At 37.2% G+C, this 23675-nt stretch overlaps 1 long non-coding RNA gene across 1 annotated transcript in view; it reads right to left on the bottom strand.

The window, feature by feature from the left end:
- Positions 1 to 23675, bottom strand: part of LOC146872667 (uncharacterized) — a 90715-nt gene that overhangs the window by 36850 nt on the left and 30190 nt on the right. The gene's annotated exons all lie outside the window — the stretch shown is intronic.

The following is a 23675-nucleotide window of genomic DNA, read 5'->3' on the forward strand; positions in this document are numbered from 1 at the left end:
AAAAAAAGACTTGCTGCTGTCGAGTCACTAAATTGATTTGGAAAATGCTAGGTAACGTTATTTATTAAATTGTTCGAATACGTTGAACAAATCTATTTGGAAACCGATAGAAACAATGCGCCGCAACTGAATTTTTTAACGCAATAACTATCTACAAATTTGATCAACCTGTTAAAATTCTGAATCTCTTTCGACTCGATACATACATTCATGCTATCGGCAAAAAAAAAAATCAGGCGAACCTTTCAATATAACACTTCTACTTCGTATCTGAATTTTAAATCTTATTTAAAATTAAATTCTAAGATCATTATACGAAAAAGAAAATGATAGAAAAGTGATCCCTTTATTAATCAATGCAAAATTAAATAGAAAAAAATTAGGATTTTATATAATGAGCTATCATCCTTTAAATTTTCTATTTTCATTATAAACCCATTTCAAACGAATGGTATACACTCGATGAGATATTCAAATCGATGGAAGTACCGTCAATTTAATCGTTTGCAATCGGTTTCTCGGTCGTTGCAGTGGTCTGCGGGTAAATTAGGAGTTGGTGTTAGAGAGGGAAAGGTAAAAGGTGGTAAAGACAAAAGGACGAGCTACAACACGCGACTAATATCGTTTCTAAGTACACGCGCCTGTCGATGCCGCACAACATACAATTTTCCATGGTAGCGGCTTGGTCCTGTACACGCTGGTCGGTGTACCTGCACTGTGCTTTAACTATCCCTCGATCTAAATGCACTCTAATGGACTGCATTAAACAGAGAGGCCAGAGAGAGAGAGAGAGAGAGAGAGAGTGAGAGAGAGAGAGAAGGGGTGGCTGGGGTAGATCGGGTAGGACTGGCTAGCCGAGTGCTTTGAAAGGGGTCCCCTCACAGGCACGTTGGAAGGAATTTTTGAGCGAATCCAATCCGCTACTTGCCATCCACTGAAAACTTTCTCTAATCTGTGTACGTTCTTCGACATGTTTTATCGCATGTTTCATAGATTGATAATATTTCAAAGATATCTCGGTAGGATTATTTTTCAATGTACTTGATTAGATTCGTATTAATGTAATTAAATAAATTTTGAAAGATCCATTTTAACGTCAGCGTCATCGATAAGATATTATTTGATATTCATACAGATAGCTTTCGATATATCATTTCATCGTATATGAAATAAAAATTGAAAGAAAAAAAGTTTAAATCATCCTCGAAAGTAGATATATTTACGCTTGATAAATATATATTATGCATTTTCTATAATCATATATATATATATATATATATATATATGCATATAATATATATATAGAAAGGAGATATTAAATCGATTTCTGCTGCGAGATATTTGCATTGCTCGAAGCGGTCTACGTGTTTGTTATTTAATTAATTGCAATAGTACTAGTAACGTAGCACTTGCTGCCCTACGATCATTAAAAAATGTTCTTAATCGCTTCTTGATTAAACCGTGAGCCTTTCTTTACTCGATGTAGACTCATTATCTCGAAAACGAGGCGAGAAAGAGAATTTAAAAAGTAGCGAACAATAAAAAGAAAAAGAAGGGAAAAAAAAGGAAAAGCGAGAGAAAGAGAGTTTATTTGAAGAGAAACAAAATTTATATAGAGTAATAATAAAAAAAAAAAAAAAAAAAAAAAAAAGAAAAAAGAAAAAAAAAGAAAGGAAAAAAAAAATAAATCGGAAAAGTAAATGTGAATTCAATATTATTCCTCTACTAAATATAATAAAATAAGTAATCTTACTCTTTCTTTAGATCAAAAATTCGATAAAACAATGAAGAATACAGGAAACACTGTAAATTGATTTTACGAAAAATAAGCGGACGTCCTCAGCACTTTGCGTTTCCGAACGATTTAAACGTATTACCAATACCAGTACGAGAATGAATGAGTAAGATGGAAAAAGAGAGAGATAGAGAGAAAGAATGAAAGAGAAAGAGAAAGGAAGAGAGAGAAAGAGAGAAAGAAAGAGAGAGAGAAAGAGAGAAAGATAGTGAGGGCAGGAAGAAGAGAGGAGGGAAAGAGAGGGATCGATCGATCGCCGTCGTTCCCCGTCCATCTGCCCGATTGGTCCACGCTTACTTCTCCACCGCGAAACAGAGTAAAGAGTCTGTGTCCGAACAATCGGTAAGAATAAAGTTTCACTTGCGCTTCCTAGTGCTACCATTCTCGTTCAGGATGATGACAAACGGAAGGTGAAAAAAGGAGATTTCCAAAGAGAAGGAGGATGAAGAAAAAGAAAAAGAAAAAGAAAAAGAAAAAGAAGAAGAAGAAGAGAAAGAGTAAAAAAGTGATACAACGAGACAAAAAGCAAAAGTAGAGAAAAAAAGAAAATAACAAAAAAAAAAAAAAAAAAAAAAGAAAAAGAAAAAAAAGAAAAGAAGAAAGAAAGGAAGAAAAGAAGAGACAGGAGAAGTGAGGATGGCGAAGATGGTGTAGAATACTTGGATAGCTCAATGCTACTGATTCCTACCTACTACCTTCGCGAAACACTCGAAAATCCCCAAGGCAAATAGTTTTTCTTCGATATCCATCGGCCAGAAACAAACAAGATTCTTTATAGACGGAGCAAAGCACTCTTCTATAAGTATGCCCACCGCGTCTCTCATCTTCTTTTTATTCTCTAGAATCGAATGTATGTACGTGTGTATTCTGTGTGTTTGTATATGTATCTCTGTGTGTGTATGTGTGTGGAAGTCTGCCATTCTATCTCTGGCTTTGTTTCTTCCTTCCTCATACAGCATATACACACATACATACATACATACATACATACATACATACACACACACACACTCGCGTGTATACCACGCATATACACACATATAGACTCAACACAACTACTTTTTACAAATTCCTCTCTATCTCTCTTTCTCTTTTCCTATCTTTTTTTCTTTTTTCTTTTTTTTTCACGTACACATGTTGTGTAGATGTATAAATGTATATGTGTACGTATGGACGCGCTCGCGCAAGCGTCCCTGCTTGTTTGCACGCGTTCGCAAGAGCTCGCCAAAGTAAAGTAAGCTTTTAGCGGAGTGGCTGATTTATCAATGTATTTATTCCGAGATATTGAATTCATTTAGTTAAGTAGCTACCGGAACGCGGGCGCCCACGTTTTCTATAGCTATTTGCACCTACCGCCGGCGCGACGCGTCTCATCTCTCTCTCTCTCTCTCTCTCTCTTTCTCTCTACTTCTCTTTTCCTCTCAGCTTTTTCCCTCTGCATCTCTATCACCCTTACTCTATCCATCTTTCCCTCAATATTTATAACAGTCGCTCTTAACACAGTTTATTTTTATTTCACGTTTCATCTTTCTTTCTTTATTTCTATTTTGGTTATTCTTTATTCTCCTTTCTTTTTGCTTTTATAAAACTTATTTACAGTTGACAATATAAGTACGGACTTTTCTCCTCTTAAAAAAAAAAAAAAAAAAAAAGGAAAAGAAAAGAAAAGAGAGAAAGAGAGAGAGAGAGAGAGAGAGAGAGAGAAAAGAAAAAAAAAGGCAATATCACTTAATTATTCGCTATTTTAATTCTTACCTTAAATACGCGTATCACGGAAATAAAAGTGGAAAAGAAATCCATGGAATTCTTCAGGAATTTCTTCGTTCGCATAAACAGTTCAGATTTGCGGTGTCGTGTGATACTGTGGATAAGACCAAAGGAAGGAAAAGAAAGAGAAAGAGAGAGAGAGAGAGAGAGTGTGAAAGAGAGAGAGGGAGAGAAAGGGAGAGAGAGGGACAGTTAACTCTGATTAAAGAAAAATCCGCAACTTGTTGAACGTCTTAAATATTCATCCACCGATGTAGTATCTACTTAATAACCAGCGTTGCCGACATCCCTCGGAACGAAGCGCCAACCTCTCTTTTTCTCACCCCTTTGCAACGGCAGATCATTGCCACGCAACTGTCTCTCTCTCTCTCTCTCTCTCTCTCTCTCTGTTTCTCTTTCTATGCGCCTCTTGTTCCTCCATATCCCTTCTAAGATCCATCGTCTCAGGACCCTATTCCCCAAGCCGCGACGACGGGCAAATGAAATCCGCTAAAACGTTTTCTTAGCGGTATCGCCCGGGCTAAAAGCTAAAAGCGCTTTTAAATTCCACCAACTTCTTCCCCCCTACCCCCTCGCACCCTCTTAATCCCCACCACTTCGTTGCCTCGTACTAACTCACACGACGCCAATCTCGGATCTGGAGAGTAGAACGCAAAGTAAACTGATAGTCATGACACAATTATCTTCTTTTAGTTGTTCATTTGATTGTCATGGATATTTTTATAAGATGTAAATTGTAAGATTTTACAATGAATATTTTTATAGATAAGCAGAGTTCATAAATGTAAATGAAAATTATCGAAAAGTTGTAAAATAAAATTAATTCGATGATTCATCAACGTGAAAACTTTTGGATTAAAAAGTTTGATAATAATGGGGAACAATGTAAAAACTTTCTCGAAGAGTATGTCGATAGACTAATGTGACGGACAGGCTAAGATAGAGATTTTGTTAATGCGCGAGAGTGAAAAACGTTGCTTTGTTTCATTAATAATACCTAAACTACGAATGTTTGTGCGTGATCGATACAAACTATTTTATATCGTATTTAATTTAACGATATAAATTTATTAAGATAGAAGATAACGAATGCAATATAAAGGAATAACTGGCGGAACAACGAAGCCGAAAGAAAGATACAAAAGTGTGGCTGAGGTAGTCCTTAACTAGTATGGTGACAGGATTTAGGTGGGGGTAAGGTTGCGATGGTAAAAGAAGTTAAGTGGACGCACCTCCTCGACGGTAAAACAGAACGGTCTCCGAATCGAGCCTGGCAGCGGTCCAGCCTAATGGAGACTCTTAGCGTAATTAAACGTAAACACATTCGAGGCGTCATGCTAATCTGAATGCTTATCGAGGTCCGCCGGTGTTGCCTCAGGGCCGTGTCTACCTGCTGCGTTCGTTCTTGGGAATCGGTCTGTCCGCTACATCCACGATACTCGAGAGTGTATGCGCCTGTGAGTAACTGAGAGAAAGAGAGAGAGAGAGAGAGAATAAGAGAGAGAGAGAGATATCGCTCACTGGTTTAGTATACTCGTACGGTACTACTACGATAGCTCTTACGACAACAATGCCGACGATTGTTCTCGTGCAAATTGATTCAGTCCACCAATTCTACCATCAGTTCGTTGATCCTGTTGCAAAACTCGAAAGAAATACACTAACAATAAGATATACATAATGCTAATTTATCCTTATTTTCTCATCATTTTTCCTTTTCAAATTATCGTATCTATTACCAAAGATAGTATGAAAAAGAGGTGCGAAAGTGTAAGAAAAGCATTGTTTCTCGAAACGATCAAAAGGGATAGATACGTCAGGGCGAAACATCGGAAACGGACGTGAAAGGGACACTTAATTGAATGGGTAAAAGTAGAATGAGAGGACAGTCGATTGGAAGTGAAAAAGAGAGAGATAGATAGATAGAGAGAGAGAGAGAGAGAGAGAGAGAGAGAGAGAGAGAAAGAAGGTCCGAATCCACGATGCTAATCGAGACTTCCGAGTAGTTTCGATTAGTGCCGGTATCGATAGAAAACAAACCTGTCGTCCTCTCCATCTTGTTTCCTCTCTCTCTCCCTCTCTTTCTCTCTCTCTTTCTCTCTCTCTCTCTCTTTCTCTTTCTCTTTCTCTTTTCCTCCTTCTCTTTCTCATTCTCTTAAGATCGAGACACGGAGCGGCTGTCCAAACAAATGAGAGCTAATGGAAGGTGGAAGGTTGAAGAGAAAGTAACCCCTAAGCTGCCTTCTGTCTTTTTCATCGATCGAATCTATCGATTCAGATACTTTCTCTCTCTCTCTCTCTCTCTCTCTCTCTCCCTCTCTCTCTTTATCTCTATCTCTATCTATCTTTTTCTCTCACAACTTTCTTAAAGAGATAAAAAGATCGGTGCTCACTATACAATCGCTTTGAAATAAAAAATAAAAGCATGTTGGATAATTCAATGAAGATTAGCTTTGGGTTCAAAGTTTCGAGCAAACTTCTGCGTAATATCGTTAACAATAATCGATGGTTATTATTTGATTTGACTAACAGAATATAGTAGTAGCTAATAGCCCCTCTGCGTTTCCTCCCACTACCACTACCCCTACCACTTTCACATCGTAAGTTATAAGAGCCTAATGGACGTTTTTCATTATGCAGATGCAGCAGGTGAGTCCGTAGGTTTTAAACGCTTTTAAGATCTCAATCGGTTACTCGTTTAATCTCTCGTATCTCGTCTCTCTTTCTCTCTTTCTTTTGCTCTCTTACTTTTATTTCTCAAACGATATCTCTTGTGCTCCGTGCTCCGAAAAAGTTAAGTTTTTAGAAATGCAATTTAAAATAAGTTACCTATGTTAAATTGTAAAATGGTGATCGTTAAGCAATACACAAAGGAAGATAACTGACGTGTTATTTTCTAGAATCTCAGATTAAGTTGAATATTGAATATTTCTTTCGTATTTTTTATGCTGATAAGAAACGTTCATCATAAAATCAACATGTTACGTAATTTATGACTATGTATTTCCATTAGCGAGTATATGAATATTAATCAATTTTTTTTTCTTTTTTTTTTTCTTTTTTCTAGTAATTATGTAATCTACAAAAAATATCAATGCATCATTTTATCGTTAATCTTAGTTATTAGACTAGAAATTAGAAGAAAAAAAAATTTTTGGATTGTCCAGAAGCAGGTAATTAACAGTAATGCGGCTAGTTATCCGTCAGAGTTTGCGACATAATACGAGTACTCGGTTAACGGAACTCAAAATACCGAGAAGAGGGTAGCGGTTTGAGCAAGAGTTTTGTGGAAGGAGAAAAGGGGAGGTGTAGGGTCGGGGGGGGAGGCTGGCAGTAGAGAGTCCGCACTTCTACAAGTCGAGAGGAGCCTTTGACTGGTCGTTGTAATACAACAGCAATTAGCAGTAAACCTGGCCCTTTCTACCAGAGCTTCCATCCCTCGCTCGCTTCGTCTCTTGCCCTTTTCCTCAACCTCACCATCCCTGTAACACTTCTCCTGGCGCTTGCGTCGTCAACGAGGAGAATCAAGATGAGGAAGAGAAGGAGTAACAGGATGAGAAGAGGTCCTGCTGAGGCCGAGGAATATATGTGAAGAGGTTTAAGCCTTGTTTAACTCTACAATACGCAATTAGCAATTTCTGCATTGACAAGTAAGTAGTTTATATATTTCATTAGACCGATTTATATCTACGTATGTATATCGTGTCATTGTAAATATATTTCCTTGGATCATAATGATAATTAGATAACAATACCTACTACACGTGATTATTTTCGTAAATAATTTCTCGTAATATCTTCAATGAAAAGACAAAAAAAAAAAAAGAAAGAAGAAATGTTAGAAATGAAGTTAAATGCGAAATAAATAAATAGATTTGTTCAGCGATCTCTATAATATCAAATTCATCATAAATCGATAGTCTCTATTGTCGAAAATTAAACTACGAGACAAAAGGATTATTCGGTCAAGAAACTCATTTATTGAAATCCTTAAAAGCTTATAACAATAATCGGAAGAATACCTCGATCCTTCCTACTCGATACAAAGTCTCGCTTACAAGAGTACCTATTCACGACAGTAAAGAGATAAAAAAAGAAGAAAAGGAAGGAAAGAGAAAGCTGAGGAGGAGAGAGGGAGATTCATTTAATTTCATAGCTGTTAGGTCGGCGTCACGCGGAATAATGCGGCGTATCGACCCTCCTCCTTATATTCTAATACGAGAACCGAGATGAAAAAAAAATTCCTCCTTTTAACGAGCTAATTTTGCTTGTACGCGACGATGCGTGTTAATCGTCTGCAAAAATGCAGCTAATGGATCCTAGTCTCTTCGAATTTTGCATTGTCCTTGACAATGTACAGCGGTTCATATCTCTGATTCTTTTTTTGGTTTTTTCTTTTTTTCTTTTCATGTTTTTATTTATTTAATAAGAAAATAATGAAATTATAAAATAAATAAATTAATTAATAGAAACCTTGCAAGCTTGAATATATTGTTATACCTACCTTTTGTTCTGTTTTTCAAACTTTTACTAAATTCCTATATCGATCGTCTTTCCTTCAGCATGTTTTAAATAGTAATTTCGGGTCTCCGCGGTTGGATAAATAATGCGAATAAATGAAATAAATGAACGTACGAACGAATGAACAAATAAATAAATAAAATCGTCCAATTTGTAATGTAGCTTTGTGCTCCAATAAAACGTGCACTCCATTTCACCCTTCTATCGTATTCGCTGGGGTAATGTATGTACATATATGCGCGTATACGTGTATATTTTATCGTATCTTACGCGAATACATATTTAAAATCAACGTTGATTATTCTGGTAAAATATCCAGTGTTTAATTTCAACGTATAATTCTTTATTTGCGTAATGGAGTGTTACACTTTCGGCATTTCTGTTATTTTATTTGTGAAATTCTTTATCGTTCATTCGTTTTTCACAAGAAAACAAACATTGTTACCGTATAAGCAGTAAGTTCATTTTCTCATTACATTTCTCAAATTGCGAAAGAAAAAAAACACACACACAGTCACACACACACACACATATACACACACACACACACACAAAATAAAAGGATAGTTTAGAGTGCTAATCAGAATATATTCTTAATTACGAAGAAGGTGTGTGGCTTTTATGGAAATTAAAAGAGCTCGGATATCTCATGGGTTTTTCGCTCGTTTTTCTATTCAATCTGAAAAATGTTTCAATGTTGTAACCTAGACGTCATTTTGATCTAACCCAGATCATTGATTCAAATATGACAGACATGCTGTTATCCAGATCGTATCATCGTGTTAGACGCGATATGTTTATCACGAGTCTGAAAAAAAGTGATATTAAATGTTTCTTTTTTCTTTGCTTCAATCTACCGTTTAATTTCGTTCGTTTATTTCTTTCGAGAAAAAAAAAAGCAGGTGTATATCTTTTAACGCTTTTTATTTATTTCATCACTTTTATCGAGATTTCATTTTTCAACACAAGCTTATTGATATATTATTTTTGCCTCGTTTTTTTTTTTTTTTATTATATCAAAATATGAATACGTCCCAATTTTCGTATACTAATTTAAGGCGAGAATTAAAAAAGAGAAATAGATTGAAAGAAACGTGACAGGCGAAGGTTTAATTCGGAAGATCGTAACGAGTGGCCCTTTCGAAATGGGGCTATGTTAAATGTAAATCCAAAGCAATCCTTCGACTCACAAAGGGCATTAGAGATTGCCAGGACGGGGAGGAAGAAACGAAGGAATAGAAAATCGAGCAAAATGTAGAATGGGAGACGGGTCGTTTGGCTATTTACTAAACACAGCGACATGGAACAGGCGCGTCGGTCCATACATCAGTGTCCTTTTTTATCGAACGTTTCTCGGAACGCACTTTTGAAGGTAGCGCTTTAAATTTGCCGTCTCAATTTTACTCGAGCTAAAATAGAAATAAATAGGATAACACGGAAGATGACATTCATTTAATTAAGAATGAAAAGAAAGTTGTCGATAAATAAATATTATAAAAATCTTGAAATAATTGTAAAATGATTTATATTAATTACGTCGATACTTTTTAACTGGTATACCATTTTCTCACGGTATTTACCGAGCGAAATAAAAAGAAGTGTCGTCGTCGTCGTCGTCGTCGTTAGGAAAGTGGCGATGTAAATAGAAAGCTCTTTAACAGCATAACTTGGTGCACACCGTCCGTGAAAGATGCATGGGGTCTCAAGAGAGAAAGAGAAAGAGAAAGAGAAAGAGAAAGAGAAAGAGAAAGAGAGAGAGAGAGAAAATGAGAGAGAGAAAAGGAGGGCGTCGCCCATACAACGTTGCGCACACTTCGCTTCTGTCTTCCTAAGCAGCTCTGACGGATAGCGCCGGAAATAGCGAAAAGGGATGGCCGAGACTCAACCCGAGCTATCGTCAAAGGTTAGAAGCTTCTACGGCCCCTCTCTCTTTCTCTCTCTCTTTCTCTCTTTCTCTCTCTCTCTTTCTCTTTCTGAGTCGTCTGGGAATCCGGAGACTCGTTAGAATTAGATCTTTTAGAACACGATTGATGAGAGAAGAGAATAAGTATTGGAGAGATAGATATGGGGAAAGTAATGACGTAAAAGTTTAAAGTTTGACACTGATATTGTCACCTGGAATAATTATTAGTAAAGAGTCTATCAACATTATCTATAATGTTTTATGCTAAAATATTTAAGTAAAATGTTAATGAAATTAGTTTTGATAAAAAAAAAAAAAAGATAAAGGATAACAATATCAGAACAATTTGAGAATGGTTAGACTTTATGATCATGTTCGCATTAGTGTAGATTTGTGCTAAAGGAATATCCAAAGTCACGTATCTTTGAATGGTCCAATTAAACGCGTCTTTATACGTTTGTGAAAATCAATAAAACCGAGAAAGCGTTTAAAGTGCGATCATGGAAATAGCAATTGAAATGGTTTTAAGTTTCGAACGTAGCTGTAGATGGATCCGCATTTGTATAAACATTTATAAGGGTCAAACTTTGTATAATAATTTCGTACGATTCATCAAACTTCTGGCAAAAAAAAAAAAAAAAAAAAAAAATTCTCAGGAAGTGCATGTTTGCGCTAGGGATTTATAACATTTACATTTGATAGCGTAATTCGTTAAAAAGCGTGCGGCACACGATGTGGTATCGTGCTCGAGCTCGTGCGTATACGGGTTATTACTTTAAAATTGAAATACCTAGGAGAGAAACGAAACAAAAAAAGATAGCAAAAAATCAAGTAAACACCGACAAATGAAAATATACGTCCGTGCGTGAATTAAAGTTACGTCGCGCGTGAAGTTTCATGACGTGACCGTGATATTTAATGAAAATCCGAGAATTTGCGAGCTTGCTACTGAAAAATAAAAAGAGATATCCATTTTCATATCCATTTTCAATATTAACATAAGCATGCGTTGGTCTGTGATCGAAAATTAATCAATATTTGGAGTTACATTATCTGATAAATACAGATGCTTCGATTTGTCTTGATGTCGCTATATTCAACCATATATCATTTCAGATTTAAAAAGATATTCTTTTTATTTTTATTCATAATTATAATATATCTTTATATTTGAACATTTATTTAAATTCTTAATTTATCATTCCATTTTGTTATAAATAATAAGTGAATTTCTTTGAAAATTTTCAACAAGAACAAATACGAGTTCGATCGAGCGAACGTTTCATGCGAAGAAACATCGTAGATACACGTGAAAAAGAGGGAAAGTAAAGTCATAGAAATCGCATACAATTTTCTCCACGTAACGATGTATATACGTGTACGCATATCTACTATATGCAGATGTGTGCACGAAGCCCATCTGTCTGCCACAGAAAGGACGCGTATTATCCGAGCACTTGTACACCGTGCATTAGCAGGAACAGAGTGCTAATGCAGAAATCTGGTATCGGTTAATTAATAACCGTAAAACTCAAACCTCGCGTGTAGTACGCGCGTTATTCGATTTCCTCGAGATATTCTTCTCGTCCTTTCCTGCAAACAGAGTCCATGCAAATGGTATGAAACTCGACGCTGGAAATATCTTTTCTTCTCTTTTCCCGTTCCTTTCTGCCCCTTTGGAAAGAGTTCCTTTTTCATGTCACTTTCGATTCGTGAATCTACGTACTTTTAGTATTATTATATACACAGATGTATGGTTGTTCTCAACTTTCTATTTTCTTAACTTCTCTCTCTCTCTCTCTCTCTCTCTCTCTCTCTCTCTCTCTCTCCACACACACATACATACATGGACACGCGTATGCACACATACAAAACATATAACCGAATTTCATTGATATATAAATATATCCATACATAATTTTTCTCTTTCTTTTCCTTTTTCATATTAGTCGACGTCGATTACTAAATGAACGCGTATGCGCTCGTTAATAACTGCAAAATCGCGGAAAGACAGGCTCTAGTGCTGCATACATACTCATCGGTATATATAATATATATGTATACATGCGTATACACCCTTAGTACAAAAGAGGGAGAAAGAGAGAGAGAGAGGGAGCCACATCGGTCGCACTTGACGACACATTCGCGCGTAGCCCTCGCCTCGAGCTGAGGAGGAGCCTCGCAATTTAACCGGTTCGACATTCGCCTCGAGCTCGTAATTGGCAGGACGAATGAAAGAGCCGCACGACTACGACTACGACGACTACGACAACTACGACGAGTACGACGACTACGACGACGCCGACGATTACGACGACGACGACGACGACGACGACGACGACGACGACGACGACGACGACGACGACGACGACGACGACGATGACGACGACGACGACGACGAGTGGTCGGGATTAACGATGGCGAATGGATCAGAAATTCTCCGCGAAAATAAAGTAGGTAGGTAGTTAGGTGCCTTGGTATAGTACAGTCCGTTCCCACCACCACCATCACAACTGGGAGAACGTAGGTACGAGCCTTTGTTTGTCGTTCGCTCCAATTACCTCCGGCCTCTCCCGGTAGCTTCATAATTAACTCCCACTCATTTAACAAACTTTACTTTTAATGTTTTAAAAATAGTAATTAGCAGTGGCGGCAAGAGAAGAAGAAGGAAGAGGAAGAGGAAGAGGAGGTGGTGGAGGAGGAGAATGTAGGGAAGGAAAAGAGAGATGGTGAGCTGAGTGGGGTGAGTGAAGAGAGAAAGAAGAGGCCTGCTGCCGGTGAAGGAGAGAGGGAAAGGGTGATGTTGGTGCTGGTGCCGGTACTGCTGCTGGTAGTGATGGTGGTGGTACTGCTGGCGGTGGTAGTGGTAGTGGCAGGGGTTGTAGAGGGGGTGTAATTAACTATCATGCAACCCCTTCCCAACAGCAGCAGCCGGCGTAGCAAGGAGGTAATTGGACCGGAGTCTTATACGTGTGGAGCTCATGGTAGAGGGGAGAGAAGAGGCTGCTAGGATAAAGGGTTGCTTAAAATTGCACACAGTGCTGCATTATGGAACCTCTGACGAGCTTCCAGGGAACGACCGTACGGATGGCGGCGTGGAAATCCATTAACTCACCCTACCCCACTATCCTCCTACCTCTACCTCCCCCAGCCTCATACTCCCACCTACTCCAGTCGCGAATTAATTGCGATCGTCTAAAGGCGAGTCTTTGTCGGAGTATGCCTCTAAATGACTACTTGCGCGGCTTGGTGTTAAGACTCGATTTTACGAATATGCTGAGTATATGCTTGAAAGAAGCAAGTTCGTAGCCTTGAATATCCACACTGAGAATAGAGGCTATAGAGGCCCCTTGTTTTTATAGATATCTGCCTTTTCGATAGGGCTCGATCCACAAATATCTAATGGACTGTTGCATCTCGCTTTCTCTGCAAAATGCTTTAGTCTATGATACATAGGAAAACTTTCCAAAATATTGTATGTAATATAGGTCAAATTCCATGTGCGAAAGGAAGTTTCATAGTCGTATATTATCAAACGCAACATTCGAACCGCAAACCTTAATTTCTACGAATAGTACTACTAATGAGAACGGCCACATTCTTCATTTTAGAAAACTGAATTTATGATTAGTAGATGCATAGTTTTAAAGGAGATCGTGCACTATATTAATCCTTTAGATTTATCAAGAAAGAGAGAGTAGGTACACCTGTACTCGCAAATTATGGCGATATAATAGTTCCCAAAATGGCCTTATCAAAGGGATTATGACATTGGTAGAGAGTTCAGACCGTGTTAATCAGGACTTAAAGACCTTCTGCTGGCTGAGGGTACGCGGTGTCGTAAGGGCTTCCCCGTAGGGAAGAGAAACCCCAACGGTGCTGCCAACTAATCAGCACCAAGACACCAATCTGCGTCTCTGTGTACCTATATGGGGTCGTACGGTACGGAATTCATTCTGCCTAAAGACAATTCCTTCTCTCTCTCTCTTTCTCTCTCTCTCTCTCTCTCTCTTTCTCTTTCTCTTTCTCTTTCTCTTTCTCTCTCTTCGAACTGCATAAAGCAAATATACTAACGTGATTAACAATTGCATCTAAAAATTTTTTTCTAAGAATATTTTCTAAATCTGAAAATAAATATTTTGTGCACTGCACGATTTGATCTTTTTACATCAACTATATACAAAAAACAAATCATTTCTAAACAAAAAATAATATAAATAAAAATACTTTAAATAATTTTAAAACCTTCATGAAAAATTAGTCTACTTTGAGAAAACCGTCAGTTTCTTCTTTATATGCAGATTCAAACTAATTATCCTAATTTAATTATCTCGTACGAGCTGCAAGCTAAAAAGAAACGATAATAATTTAATAATTTCGAAAGCAACGTGAATCATTGGATAATACATTAAAGAGAAGCTAATTAGACTTGTTCCACGTATGCATTCTAATTAACTATACTTAATTTATTATCTTGAATTAGCTAAGATTAGCAGTAATGCCATAATAATGTCGAAAAATATTAGTAAAATATTAGTGTTAAATAAATGTTCGATAAAGTTCGATAATAAATGTATACATCTTCTAATTATTATAATATTTATATTAATTATAAACAATTATCTTTCAAAAAGATAAAAATATAAGAAATAGTTATATCGAAAGGATAATGATTATAATAATTTTCCAAGTTAGAAGTATGCACGTGGCGTATTAATTAATTAATCCAAATCAATCGAGCCAACACAGTCAACCTTCTTTAACTTCTAGCAACACTCTAAAAGCAGATACGGAACGATGCGCTTTTGAGGAAAATAGGGGATCTAGTGAAAAGCGCATTTCTCAGGGATTTCGCGAGCACAACGCGAAACATTGGACTTTGATTAGCTTCTTTACGGATTAAGACGCTTAGCCACGTTGTTGAGAGAACACCGCCGATTTAGGAGGCATAATTAACGAAATTAATTATCCCCGGAGGCGAAACTAATTTTGCACAACACCCTAGCCGCCCGCTCTGCTGGCGTTGGTCCCTTAATCGCGAAAAACCGTGAAATTTAATTAAATTTAGGAAGGCGAAAGTGAACGGAGTAGGGAAGGATGAAAGAGCGAACGAAGGGAAAGGACGCGAGGTGGTCGATGCTAATAACGTTCTTGTCGTGCCGTAAAGGTATTAAACCGCTGATATAACGATATTTTACATTATTACGCGAATCCATAGAGATCGATCTATACGATATACGTGCATACACTGTCATTATTAAGTTATTGGATAAGTTGACACTTCGTGTCGATCTGCAATGTAAAGTGGAATCAATAATCACTGTCGTTCAAGATAAACGTATTAGCAATGTTTTAAAATAGAAAATATGATTGAAATCATAAAGAAAGATAATATACTTCTTACCTATGACTACTAAAATTGTCTTATCGAATGGAGATATCTTGTTTCTGCACATTACAACTATACATTCATTGTCATTGTCATTATTTTAATTCATCTAATTATTCTTAACGTGTATTTTTAATTTTCTTTAAATATTAATTTAACGTTTTGTTCGTGGAGTGAATTTTTTGAAAAAATTTTTCATACCTTTCGAAACGAAAATTATTTTACATTGATTTCTCCTTATACGCTATTTCTATGTATCTATATTTCATTGATTTATATCAATGCAAAAAACAGTAGTTAAGGCTTTCGCTTCGTACTTTCTCTTTGGTATAGAAATAGAAACATATGCATAAACATACACATGGATTCCTCCTTCTACGAGCAAGTACGCGCGCGTGTACGCTCACACACGAACATCTCTTGCAGAAAGAGAAAGAGAGAGAGAGAGGGAAAGAGAGAGAAAGCGAGAGAGAGAGAGAGAGAGAGAGAGAGATACATGTTGCGCGTCATAAGATTGGACTTCCACGAAGCTGCGTTTCCTAATTAATTAAAGTAATTAAGGCCCGGCCGAGTTATTGCTCGGGCGTCCGTACGATGGCGCATCACGGTCATATTATATAAACCTCGTAACGAAGGTGAAACAGTCTTCGAGTGTACGTATACTTGTGTTTGTTGGGTGAACCACCACTCTCGAAAGAGATGAAAAGAGGGGACGAGGAGAAGAGCGTTCTTGCGTAAGTATTCTTTTTTTTTTCTTTTTTTTTTTTTTTTTTTTTTTTTTTTTTATTACTTTTTTCGTTTTTCTTAACTTTTTCTTTTATCTTTGTCTGCTCGTTATCAAAGAAAAATGATGATACTTACGTCAAGTCATTAAAATTATTACCTATAAAATGGACATATAAAAGTATTTATCTCACATTTAAAAAGATATTTTCTTTAATATCGTTTATGTATACCGATATGTTGAAGAGTCCTTAACAATTCGTTCCTGCTAAACAAAATTTTTAAAACGTACGAACATTATCTGCGCGTCGTTAGGCACGCTAATACACACGCCACATACGTCAATGATAGTGCTCTAACGTTCATGAAAATTCTTCACTTTTCCACATTTCTCGACATGCGTATTTTTTAATCTCCACTTCAACGAAAAGCAGCAAACAGTGGGAGGACGTTGGTAACATTGCCAAGCTATCCACGCTCGTTTCTACTCTTACTCCTTCTCCCTCTCTCTCTCTCTTTCACTCTATCTCCCTTTATTTCTCTTTCTCTCTTTCTCTCTCTCTCTCTCTCTCTCTCTCTTCATTTTTTTTTAAATATTTCTACATTATTATATCCGCTTTTCATTTGTTTTGCCGGTGCAGACCCGCTTAGGCAGATACACGTTCACTCGAGTCGAGTGGGTTTAACAGTTCGGATGGGGAAACAGAGCACAATATATATAGATATATGAGTAGACGAAGCAGCAGAGGGGATAGGGTGAGAGTGTTGTGGGGTGGAGGGAATGGGAAGGAAAGAAGTTACGAGTATACATGTACGCGCTCGCACATATATACACAGATGCATACCATACATACACTTATATATATATGTATATATATATATATACCGGTTGTACGTTCAATATTTGAGAGGATTTAAATTCGGACGTTGGACGTCCGGACGAATTTCAGTTGGACCGTTTAAAGGTACGCTCGCCGACAGAATCTCTTGAATGATTAAAATCCTGCCTTCTCTAAAGAAGCACGCGAGGAAAGAGACGGCCTTATACAAGTCGTACTGAGACTTTCGAGAATTGTCTACGCGCGAGCCAAGCTTAACCCCGAACGAAAAATATCAGCTCGGACGTTTTCTTTCTAGTACCAAAGAAAAAAAAAAAAAGAAAAAAAAAAAAACAGGATGTGTCTTTTCGTCTACTGTTTACTGCGACAACCCTTACGATTGGTCTTTGAGAAGAATCATTGATTAACGATTGCAATGTTCTTTATTTTAAATTAGAAATCGCCATATTGTTTGTACAGAAACATAATATTATTCATTTATCGTGTAATCTAATATCATGACTAATTATCGGATCATAGAATCCAAAAGAATCTAAGCTAAGAGATTGGGTTGACGTATATAAATATAGGCCTGTTAAGAAATTCGAAGGAAAACACGAAGTCATTTAGGTTCGTACAAGGACTTAGTCCCATCTCTTAGTGAATGAGGACTATTATCGGGGGAGAGACCTTAGCCAACAATGGTCCCCTTTGAGTAATTCGACTCTGTCGACAAATTACAAAACTACACGCTGGCGACGGCGCGTTCGTGGCGAAAACAATAAACGCTTAAAAGCAAAACTCTCGGGTTAACTTTTCTCTCTCTCTCTCTCTGTCTCTCTCTTTCTCTCTTTCACCCCCCCGCTCTCTCTCTCTCTCTCTCTTTCTCTCTCTTTGTCTCCTTTACTCGTTTCTGGTTCTTCATTTTCTTCGTAAGTTCTCGCCTAGCTGAGGATACATAAGAACTCCAACAGACGTAATACAATAACAGAATAGCAAAAGAGTTTTCGTAGAAATTGATCCGCAAATATTGGCAAATAAGATTTTACGAAGATTCATGATACGATCGATTGTTTCCCTTTTACCTAGAAAAAACGATTTCTCCTTACCAATATCCAATTTACCTTTCCTCCAAAGAACTTACATATTTACGTACAATAATTTCAGAATAATACGCGATCGAATCTTTCGTTTTATCCACCGAATTGGAGAATGTCTCTATGTACATAGGTATATATATATATATATATATATATATATATATATATATATACGTATCAAAAGTCTCTATTTGGTCGAATTCACCCCAAAGAATTTATGTTGGTATACGTGCGAATAATTTCATAGGCATTCTATATACAGCTCAGAGAAATTTGATTTCGAAAGAAAACAGAGCAGACATATTGTATTAAACAGGATCGCAATGATATCAGTATCGATTCCACGAAATCAGATAGATGGATAAAGATACTCTTGCGACTCGTTTGTAATTCGAACTCGAATAAACGAATTTCCATCCTGTCGATCAGCCTGGTGCAAACGTTGAATATAAATATTCACATATTCGAAGAATCTGATTATTTTTGTCATTTTTTAAAAGGCTAATACAATCATACATCACATCATTTTATTCGCATCTAATAATAATGAAATTTACATTACGATACGAACAATTAATAATATCATGATAAATGAAAAAGAAACATTTTCATTATTAACTATCTTAAATGAATAATGTTACAATTTAAATATATTTACAAGTACTTGGGTTGTGAAATAAGTATAAGTATACCAACCAATAAGTTTTCGCTAATTCGGAAAAAAGTGAAAAAAGAAAAAGAACAAGAAAAAAGAAAAAGAAAGAAAGAGAGAGAAAGAGAAGGGGAAGAGGGGGAGGGGGAGGAGGAAAACGCAAAAATAACAAACGAGCGACGCGTGTAAAATCGGTAAACCAATGCGCATCGTTGAAGGTGGCGCCACCACCCGTTCCATTACCGTTTCCGACGTGTCCACATTTTTTTTCTCATTCCTTTTCCAAAAAACCAGCCGTGCACACCTAACTATACAAAACCATCTCTCACCCGGCCACACCTCCTCTCCTCGAAATCCGCGGCACGCCGGACAAATATAAATAACGGAATGATAATGAATCAAATCGCACGTGAAAAACCAATAAGTTATTGGCAGGCTGGCGCGAATGATTGGACGGAACACAGTGGTATGGCGACGCACGACTCTCTTTCTCTCTCTTTCGCTCTCTCTCTCTCTCTCTCTCTCTTTCGCTCTCTCTCTCTGTCTCTCTCTCTCTCTCGCTCTCTTTTTCTCTTGATTCACCAAACGCGTTTGATGCTGCTATTCCGTATAACTGTCTCTCTCTTTCTCTCTTTCTCGCGGACGAGTACGATCGGACAACACACACAGTGCATATTTTTCAATTAATTTAAATTACAAAACATCACGGTAACGGTCCTGCACAAGCCCACACTCATCTACACTCCGGCCAATATCTGTAGCCGCGCATAAACGCTATATACGCTCCAGGACACGCAGTGCACGTTCATCGGGAACGTGGAGTGGGCCTTGAAAAAGGTAGGGGTTGTACGTAATCATTTTTATTTTCGTGCGTGTCACTGACATTTTTTTCCATGGCGTTACTCCACCTTCCCTAGTCCCCCCCCACCGTCTCTCTCTCTCTCTCTCTCTCTCTCTCTCTCTCTCTCATCCTGATTTTCTATCTTTTTCTTTTACATTTCCCCTCTCTCTCTTTCTCTATCTAACTCCCTTTCTCCTTGGTGTCTGTGATTTTTTGCAGCTAAAATTACGCAACGATCGTAAATTCGTGACCCCACGCCAGATATCTTCTAGCGTTAACGCCCTCAGCGTACGATTTCGATTTCGATCGTGATCGGCGTTTTAGTTCGCGGTTTTCTGTTTAAGTATGGATAAAGGGAGATCGGAAATAATTGGGTGAAAGTAAAGAAGATTAACATAGGAAATATTTAGGTAATATATCCTTTTGGATTTTTCGACGATCATGATACAGCTATTAATTTTTTGGATTTTATAATGATAGGTAATTCTGACTGGTACATTTCCAAAAAAAAAAAAAAAAAAAAAAAAAAAATGTAAATAATCAATACATGTATGATTTTTTGAAATCCTAAAAAGATTCCCTTTAAATTATGTCGATCAACTTCTATTTTCATTGGTTTGAAATCAGTTACAATATTTTTTTCTCCGTTGATCGTGATTCCTTTGTAATTTATTCGCATTACGAGTAAATTACGTAGTTACGTTGGTGTGGTACCGATCAACCAATTAAACTCTTCCGTTACCACATGGTGCTCTCGATAAATCACGCGGTTCTCACAGTACAGTCGTTGCAAGCGAAAGGATTACTCGGCTTCATACACGTGCGATTGTGTGTCTGTACGCAAGTACACGTACATATATGTATTTATACATATATTTCCTCTAAAGTAATTGCCTTGGCTTACGTACGCTTTGTTAAAATATATCACATAATGTTTGAGTCAATCTGTACTATGTTATTCAAGTATCCGAGTAATCCGTCTTCTGTTTTTCAATTTTTAACAAATTGATTGTATTTCAATATCATTAAATTTTTATGATTGTATTCTCTCTAAGAAAAATATAATCTTATAAATCATCAGAATATATATATATATTTGGGAATTAATAATAAAATCCGAGCTGGCAAGTATGAGAAGAAAGGTAATAATATTATTAATATTGTGGTCGACTAAGGGCTCGTTAAATCCTGAGAAACTTACTTTGAAGCATTTTCGGAAACTCCAGAGTACTTATGAGACCAGAGGATAACTAAGAGTGGGGATAGGGTGCTCGCTCGTGGGAATACGATTACGATCGTTATAGTCGTATATTAGCATAGACGAAAAACAGACTCGTAAAACGGCGCGCCAATACTACTACCACTTCTGTTTCCATGGAAATCGTACGTTGCGTGCTTCTGACACTTCCGGTCGAATCGTTTTCGGCGAAAAAAAAAAAATAGGGAAACGATATTTACTTTATAGATGCCACAAACAACAGAATCATACGTTTCGTTTATTTTCAAATTTGTATATGGTAAAATTGCAGGTAAATGTGTGTTTCAGAAAAAGAGAACTGAATTGAATTATAATTCTTGATTTTTCGAAAAGAGCGATCAAATAATTTTTAGCATTAGCCAAAATTAAAATATAATATACAAATTTTACTCTATAATTTGATATCTTCTTGAAATATATTTCAACGTTCATCGTACGATCAAAATCATTAAAATTTCGAGTTAAATTTAATAGTTCAAAAAATTTCTTTTCCACTAAACAATACATAAAACTCAAACGATCACTCATGAAAAGTCCCATAGCAATTTCGACCGCACTCTTAACAAGCGTAGAAACAAGCTTTGCTATCGTTCACCCTCGCAATTATTCGCCGAAGTATCCTGTATTAATGAGCGAAAGTCTTCACGACTTATTAACGAGGGAGAAAGGATAAAGAGAGGGTTGCAACGAGAGTATAATAAGTAAGGAACTTATTCAAAGCATAGAGTGAAGTGGTCAATGTCGAAGGAATGTCGCATGAGATACAATTAAAAATTTATAAACTTTACCATCATTTATCATAATATGTAATTTAATACATTACCTATTTTGATAATTTATAGGCATATGAAGATCTATTCGGATCATGACTGATTTTATTTACTTTTTTACTAAAACTTTAGTCACAAATAAATAACAATAAATTAAGTGTTAAACAAGAATCCAAGCAGATGACCATTCTTCGACCCTCTACGACCACAAAATGCAGAGGGGGTGGTAGTCTCCTAAATAAATCGACGATCGACCTTTAACCCGCTGTCGCCTTCCGATAATTTAGCTGTATCTCCCAACTCGGAGGGATTTCGGCTCCCCTCGTAGGTGTATGATGCCTTAGTTGGTAGTAGTGTTGCTATTGGTGGTGGTCGTAGTGGAAAGTGGGTGGGGTGAACGGAAGTCAAAAAATCGTCCCCACAAATCACAGCACACAATAGACCCGATTGTGTACGCTACTGCTGCGTTCTCGTCGTTGTAACCACCCCTCCTCTTTCTCCTAACTAACTACCCTCTCGTACACCCGTCCATCTCCACCGTTCCCCTCACTCTCATCCTTTTTATCTCTGGCTTTGTCGGTAAGGCGACAAAAATTAACACAGTTACTGTGAAATTACGTGTATGCAATACTAATGTACAATGTCTTTACTAATAAAGATTATTAGTTTTATTTCATTAAGAATAGATGAAATAATTGTCATTATTTCAATAATTACTATGCGAATATATATATATATATATATGAAATGATTTGAAAAAATATAAATACAATAAGTATTAATAAAATGAAATAATATATCTATTACAACTAGAACGTTTGGTTTTATTATCAGTACTATTCTTGGTACTACCATTACTGTCACTGTTATTATCGAATTACTAAACAGCATTCGCTTATATCTTTCTGATCACACTGGGCTATTTGCCCATGGCAATAAACTTTACCTTCTATCTCTATCTATTTCTCTCTGTCTCGTTCATTCTACAAGCAGAGCATTGGATGCTGGGAGGAAAGAGAAGTAGGCGAGTAAGGGTAGGCGAGGAGGGTGGTGGCGTCAACGGGGTGTGACTCGCAAAAGGAGGAAATCTATTGCCGGAAGTGAGTATATTCAAGCGGCAGTCTGCGGTGCGTGTATGGAAATTCGAGACCGCCCTACCACGAAAGGGTCCTTCCCGAAACCCAAGGGAAGCCGCACGCGACGACGATTTGCTCGAAGAAGAAAAAAGAACGGAAAGACTGCAGAAGAAAAAGAAAAAGAAAAAGAAAAAGAAGGTAGATAGGTTTGGAAGGGAAAGAGAAAACGAGCGCTGCTGTGCTCGGCGATTTGTAGCGGAACGCCGTTGTGTTCCATCCCTGATTGTGCTTTTGCCAACGATTGATTTGTAGCGGATAAACGGAATTAGAAATTGAGACACGATCATCCTGCCTTTATTTTTTTGCTTACTACCTTTTTCTATCTGGGGTGGTTTCTTAAATCGGAATTGAGAAAATGTTCATTGTGATTAATTATCTGCATACATTTCATTGTTATAAATGGATTTTTCGCTGTCGTCGAAAATAAAAAAGAAAAAATGTAAGAAGGCCGACGTTCGAATAAACAAAAAGATAAAATTTTCAAAAAGCAAAAACGTCGAAATGAATGATTCGTGATATTTGCGTGCGAAAAAACACGTCGGCCAAGTCCCACGGCTTCTTGGATCGGAGTCTAATAATCGCGAGAGATACAGTGCTCATGCGAGGTAATTCCAATCAGAAATTAAGTCGAGGCCTATCGGAGATCGCAAGATGGATCGTGTCTCTCCCTCCCTCTCCCTCTCTCTTTCTCTCTCTCTTTCTCTCTCCCTCAACAAAGAACAAGAAGAAGCGTTACGGAGGTGAAAGAGGTAGACGATATGAAAGGAGGAGAGGGAGAAAGGATGGGGAAGGAGTATGGTGGCAGGATGCTGTGCTCTTGTCTGATTCATATAATGAAATGTCTGCGAGTTGATGAGCTCGGAGGCCCGGTAAGTATAGCGTTGAGTCCTGGCCCGTGACCCTCGTCCTGTAAGAAGAAAAAGAGCCGAGGGCAAGAAAGGAATACGAAGGGGATGCAGAGAGAAAGAGAAAGAGAGAGAGAGAGAGAGAGAGAGGAAAGTA

Source organism: Vespa mandarinia, chromosome 11 (genome assembly GCF_050613455.1).
Source record: "Vespa mandarinia isolate Hongniang chromosome 11, ASM5061345v1, whole genome shotgun sequence".
Classification (NCBI taxonomy): Eukaryota; Metazoa; Arthropoda; class Insecta; order Hymenoptera; family Vespidae; genus Vespa; species Vespa mandarinia.